Source organism: Lethenteron reissneri, unplaced genomic scaffold (assembly GCF_015708825.2).
Source record: "Lethenteron reissneri isolate LAM-NWPU_2019-01 unplaced genomic scaffold, ASM1570882v1 scaffold_141, whole genome shotgun sequence".
In the NCBI taxonomy this organism is placed as follows: domain Eukaryota; kingdom Metazoa; phylum Chordata; class Hyperoartia; order Petromyzontiformes; family Petromyzontidae; genus Lethenteron; species Lethenteron reissneri.
In genome coordinates, this window is record NW_026891124.1 from 208,207 (window position 1) to 214,951 (window position 6,745).

General features: G+C 43.6%; 1 pseudogene; it reads right to left on the reverse strand.

Moving 5' to 3' along the window:
• LOC133362250 (zinc finger protein 208-like) overlaps positions 1-5,666 on the reverse strand; it is a 67,630-nt pseudogene extending 61,964 nt beyond the window's left edge.
• Between the last annotated feature and the right edge of the window lie 1,079 nt (positions 5,667-6,745).

Sequence of the window (6,745 nt, forward strand, 5' to 3'; positions counted from 1 at the left end):
ATCTCTCCGGATCCAACTTCATGGGGTCGAAAGAGGAATTGTCGTCAGCGCTGATTACATCCACTACATCTCGCCATCTTTCAGGATCCACCTGCATAGGTTCGAAAGATGCATTTTTTCAGGACTCATTGCAGCACTTTGAATTCTACATTTTGATTTCACTTCCCTATCATTGCGGATCTTCTGGTGCTTGTTTCGGGGTGATGGCCGTGAACATGTCCTCTCCCTCGTAGAGCAATGAAATGGCTTCTAGCCCGAGTGTGTTTTCTTGTGACTGAAGATTTTATTTCCGTGAAAATGCCTTCCCGCACACAGCGCAATTGAATGGCTTCTCGTTCGTGTGTGTTTTCTGGTGTCTCTTTAGATGTGATTTCTCCGCAAATGCCTTCCCACAAACAGAGCAACTGAATGGCTTCTCACCCGAGTGTGTTTTCTGGTGTCTGTTAAGATGTGATTTATGTGAAAATGCCTTCCCACACGCAGAGCATTTGAATGGCTTCTCGCCCGTGTGTGTCTTCTGGTGATCGTTAAGATTCGATTTCCGTGAAAATGCCTTCCCACACAAAGAGCAATTGAACGGCTTCTCGCCCGCGTGTATTTTATGGTGTCTGTTAAGATGGGATTTCCGTGAAAATGCCTTCCCACACACAGAGCAACTGAACGGCTTCTCGCCCGCGTGTGTTTTATGGTGTCTGTTAAGATGGGATTTCCGTGAAAATGCCTTCCCACACACAGAGCAATTGAACGGCTTCTCGCCCGTGTGTGCGTGGCGATGTGGATAGTTTATCTGCTCCATGTGACTGATTCTTCAGAGCAGAGTAACAGTCGCGGGTGTTGTTGAGAGTTAAAGGCACCCTCTAAGCTGCGTGGATGTCTGTCTCAAATCGCCAAAAAGCAAACTCTCACTAACGTCTAACCTACACACAGTAACGTCTCGTAAGTCGGGCTACACGCGACTACCAGTTTTATCCACTAACGAAGACACTTACTTGTTGATGCACGGCGTGTCGATGTCCCTGTAACCCGTCTGAAGAGATCGCCACGAACTCTGCCAATCGCCAGGCAATCGTGCTCGCCAGGCTGGGTCTCGCAGGAGAAGGGTAATCTGCAGAGCGAGGAGTTGCGCGTCTATCCTCAGCGAAATCCCTCTCGAAATGGTCTTGAGGTCTGATTTTTAGCCCCTTATAACTCCCCTCTAGCATTCAAATCCTTTGTTCTCGTCTTGGATTATCATAGACTTTGCATTCAATTGTTAATTTTTACATTAACAATCCGCATATGTAGCAACATAGCTTAGCGAATTTGGCCATTGTAATTTAACCTTAATACGTATGTACATCCGACTGCGTAAATGTACACTTCTGTTTGAATAATTACATACATCTCCATGCATAATTCCGTGCTTCCTGTGAATTTGCTAATATTCACCCGACAATGTCCTCTAAACTGCAGGGATTTAATTTCATGAAGAAGGCTGCTTGCGTTGTAGCCGAAAAGTCGTGAGAATTCTTTATTAAGTTTTTAATTTTATTATTTTATTACTTCCCTTCTACGTGACTTTACCGAAAGAACCAAGAAGAAGAGCCACTCTCCCTGTTGTTTGGCATTCCCCTTCCACGAGTCAAGTTCTGTAAAAACAACCCCCTACCGCATCGGCGGACGGTAAAGCTGTGGTAACTGTGAGCAGTGTCCCAGATGGAATGCTCATAGCGATCACAGCGGCCCTCGAGGTCTCCGGAATGTTGCGAGGGGCTGGTTACCCCTCCACATTCGATGCACTTACCGTGAAAACACGTGGAAAATGTGTCAACAAATTCGTACACACAGTACTGCATTACACAAAGGTCTAAATACACACGAGACTTTCTGCTATAGACTGAAATGTGATAATGGCTGCGTTACAATATAATAAACAACGCTTACAAACTATACCATCTTTGTGTGTACAAAGCGGGGTGGATGCACATTCGTTCATTTTTCTACAGCACTGTGTATGTCCACTCGTGTGTGGGTGTGTGTTCAAGGGAGTGTGTATGTGTACTCGTGTAAGTATGTGTAGTGGTGAACACTCAACTTATTTTCATATCGTGTCGTACAAAGAATTGAGGGGCAACGTGGTGATGAATGCAGCACCACAACAGGGAACTACAGGGATGAGACTCCCCGCTCGTGGTGCTAAATTAATGAAAACAGCCACGATGCTGCCAGGTGAGAGTCAACTTGTGTGCTGGAGATGCTTCACCTGAAACTCGCCTCCACGCGTGTTCGCTATGAACATTGTAGCAATAAGGGACGATTAGTCATCTTTAACTTGTCAGGTCTTTATTATTCTGCAAGTAAATTAACCTTATTGGTTCTTTCGGTAAAGTCACGTAGAAGGGAAATAAGATTTTTTTTTTATAAAGTTATTTAATTCAGTAAAAAATAAATTTCTTTTATTATTTAATTAAAATAAAACATAATAAAATTATTTTATAACAAAGAATTTGTTTTATTGTTATTATTTTATTATTTCTCTTCTTCAATAAGGGACGATTAGTCATCTCTAACATGTCAAGTCTTTATTGTTCTGCAAGTAAATTAACGTTAGAACTCGTAGAAACACATACACACTCGTGTGTGAATGCACACCGCTGTATAGACAGTCGTGTTTATAAGCACACTCGTGTGTGTATGTCTACTCGTCCGTGTTTTTTAAAGGAAGGATATGGTTGAAATAACGTACGATCAGTCATTTTTTAAAACAATTCGGGTCTTTATTAATCTGCAAGAAAATTCACGTTAACACTCGTATCGAAATCTTTATTAATACGCATGCTCAAACAGGAAGGAACTAGGCAAATTATTTCCCAATTTCAACAGTTAAAACATATTCTTTAAATCTAACACGTAAACGTCGATTTCCCCATTGACGTCCTTTTCGACTGAAGCCATTCGTCCAGAAGTCCAAGCCATCAAACACTAGAACAACGAACGTGCAATCCACGCACACTCTGAAACCTATACTTTAAGTTATTTATTTATTACACAATGATAAAAAAATTTAAGAACATGTTTAAAATATTGAGCAAAGTTGTGATCACAGTATTTCTCCAACTTTAGCTCAACAAAACCACTTAACCACGAGAGTAAAATTAGAAATTGAACCACCACACAACCACTGCGCATCACACCACATCATCAAGTAGTCCGATAGGACTACAAAGCACCACCTTAACGTGACGAAGTCTAGAATAAACTTTAACACGCAATTAGCTGTGAGAGGATGACATGGCACCTTCTACCATAAACACCAAACATTTACCAGTCCCGATGATACAACCACCAGACGAAGCAACGCATCTATAGAAGTATAACATTGTTGTCATCCTGAAATGAGTGAACACTTCTGGAACTTAAAACCAAGACTTTCATCTGTACACATTATAAAGCATTGACAAGATCACTCTTGCTTGGAGTAATGGAAATCGCTGAAAAATATCTAAGAGACACCAATATACATAATTCAACAGTTAACAGATGTACTCAATACGTTTGAGTTTTCAGAAACTCCACTACATCCAGCCATCTCTCCGGATCCAACTTCATGGGGTCGAAAGTAGAATTGTCGTCAGGACTCGTTACATCCTCTACATTCAGCAATCTCTCAGGATCCACCTGTCTAGGTTCGAAACATGCATTTTTTTCAGGACTCATTTCAGCACTTTGATGCTTGTTTCGGGGTGATGACTGTGAACATGTCCTCTCCCTCGTAGAGCAATTTAATGGCTTTTCAGCCGAGTGTGTTTTCTGGTGCCTGTGAAGAGCTGACTTCCATGCAAATGCCTTCCCACAAAGAGAGCACTTGAATGGATTCTCGCTCGAGTGTGTTTTCTGGTGACTGTGAAGATTTGATTTACGTGAAAATGCCTTCCCACACACAGAGCAATTGAACGGCTTCTCGCCCGTGTGTGCGTGGCGCTGTGGAGAGTTTATCTGCTCCATGTGACTTATTCTTCAGAGCAGAGTAATAGTCGCGGGTGTTGTTGAGAGTTAAAAGCACCCTCTAAGCTGCGTGGATGTCTGTCTCAAATCGCCAAGAATCAAATTCTCACTAACGTCTAACCGAGACAATAACGCCTCGTAAGTCGAACTACACACGCTATTACCAGTTTATCCACTAACAAAGACACTTACTTGTTGATGCACGGCGTGTCGATGTCCCTGTAACCCGTCTGAAGAGATCGCCACGAACTCTCCGAGTCGCCACGCAATCGTGCTCGCCAGGCTGGGTCTCGCAGGAGAAGGGTAATCTGCAGAGCGAGGAGTTGCTCGTCTATCCTCAGTGAAATCCCTCTCGAAATGGTCTTGAGGTCTGATTTTAAGCCCGTTATAACTCCCCTCTAGCATACAAATCCTTTGTTCTCGACTTGGCCATTGCATTAAATAGTTAATTTCTACATTTACAATCCGCAAATTAATCAACATAGCTTAACTAATTAAACTTTAATATGTATGTACATCCCACTGTTTGAATAATTACATACATCTACATGCATAATTCCGTGTTTATTGTTAATGTATTCACCCGCAATTTCATAAACTTTACATTTTATTGTTATGTTTTTAAATTTACAATCTGTATTTCTAGCTTAAGGGTACGGGTAAGGAATCAAAACCCGTTTTCGACCTCTGAGTGGAACGCACTACTTATTATATTATAGCCTCGTGTGCAAAGAATTGAGGGGCAACGTGGTGATGAATGCGGCACCACAAAAGCGAACTACAGGGATGAGACTCCCCGCTCGTGGTGCTAAATTAATGAAAACAGCGCCACTGAGCGGACAGAGCCCCGCCCCTACAGCTCGTGCGTGTGACGTCATGAGTGTGACGTCATGAGTGTGATCAGCTGACAGCCACGATGCTGCCAGGTGAGGGTAAACTTGTGTGCTGGAGATGCTTCACCTGAAACTCGCCTCCACGCGTGTTCGCTATGAACATTGTAGCACTATAGGACGATTTGTCATCTTTAACATGTCAGATCTTTATTGTTCTGCAAGAAAATTAAAGTTAAAACTCGTCGAGACACATGCCCACTCGTGTGTGAATGCACACCGCTGTATAGACAGTCGTGTTTAACACGTTCCTTCGGAGTGGGCAGGTACGAACTTGGTTGGACAGCGCATTCGTGCAATCCGTGTTGGATACCGTAGTCATGTTGGAGGTTGTAGCTGTTACTATTGCATCGGACGTCGTTCACGCGCAGCACGGAGACGTGCCGTTCAACGAGATGCTCCGGCAGGGTGCACTGCTCGGCGACTTGCTCATTGGTGAGGCGGAACGCAACAGGAAGCTGTTCGACGGGGCCGGCTCTCATCATTGAAGACAAAGGCGTCGGGATGGTTTGCGCACAGGTGGAAATACAGCAGCGCCAGACGCGGATCCTTCGCGAAATTTTGCGACTTCGCCAGGAACCTGACGGTCTCCTCACTAGGGTCCTGCTCAGCGAGAGCGGTCTCGGCCAGAGACGCGAGCATGGCGTCCTCAGTATCGACGCTGACGCGTCGCTTCTCGGCCTTCGCGACGCGCGCGCGCTCCAGTCGGGCAGCACGCTCTTCGGGCGTCTCGTCCTTTATTGTGCGCTCGCCGCCGTACTGTGGCCAGACGTCGCCGATGGTTGCGAACATCCCCACTTTCTCCACACCGCCGATGGTTGCACTGAACGTCGGCGATCGCGCCAGAAAACGTTTGCAGTCAAGCAAACTGCAATATGCCAAGACAGTCACAGTCACTGAACTGCGCAGAGTGCACGACAGACAAATATGCACGACAGACAGCCAAATAATCCCTGGTGGGCAGTGTGGAACCTGTTGTTCCTCCCTGTATAAGATTCAAATACTGTCAATAATAGCTGTATTATAATAAAATACTGTCAATTATCCATTTTCACACTCACGATGTATGTATCATGTCAGAATAATTTATAAATAAGAAATGCCAACCCTATTTTTTTCAAATTAATAAATGGCAACCTCGTGTCTTACCCACAAATGTAGCAACTACCCAAAGCGTTGAGTAGGCACGTAAAATAAATTCATCAACTGAAATTGATTATGCTCCTGACAAATAAACAAGTCACGTGAGATTAGATTATTTACAATGCATGTACATTACATGCCAATGTTCATCATCATCAGCCATGCTCAATCTACTGCTGGGAGAAAAGGTTCCCCAATATTTTCCCCGATATTGTCACCATCCCTCATGATCTTGTGATCCACCCAGCTCATGCGCATGAGATGATCTCATTGCTTCATCTCTGTGGTGGTTATTTTCTCACACGTGTTTTCTCCATCGGTTGACATTCCATCCCAAGTTCTGTCCACTTGCTATTATCCCTTTTAGTCACGATGTGTCTTGGGCAAGCCTAATTAAAACTCTACTTGCATTTTTGCAATGTTGAATTGAGGAGAAAGTAAAGTAACCAAAAAATAACTGTATGAATTAAAATAGAGATGGTCAAAATGGGAAAAAAATAATGAAATAATGACTGTAAACCTATCACAATTAATTGAAAAACTGGAAAGTGTGCTGGGAGTGGGGGGGGGGACTCCAGTTGAATCGTAAACATGGCCACAGGCAGCCATTGCCACCATGCACACATGTCCAGTTAGGGATGTTCATTGAATTTTTAAGGGTGTTGCGATAATTGCACGCACAAAAGCCTATTAAAAAAGCATTACCAATCTTCAGCACACCCACAATG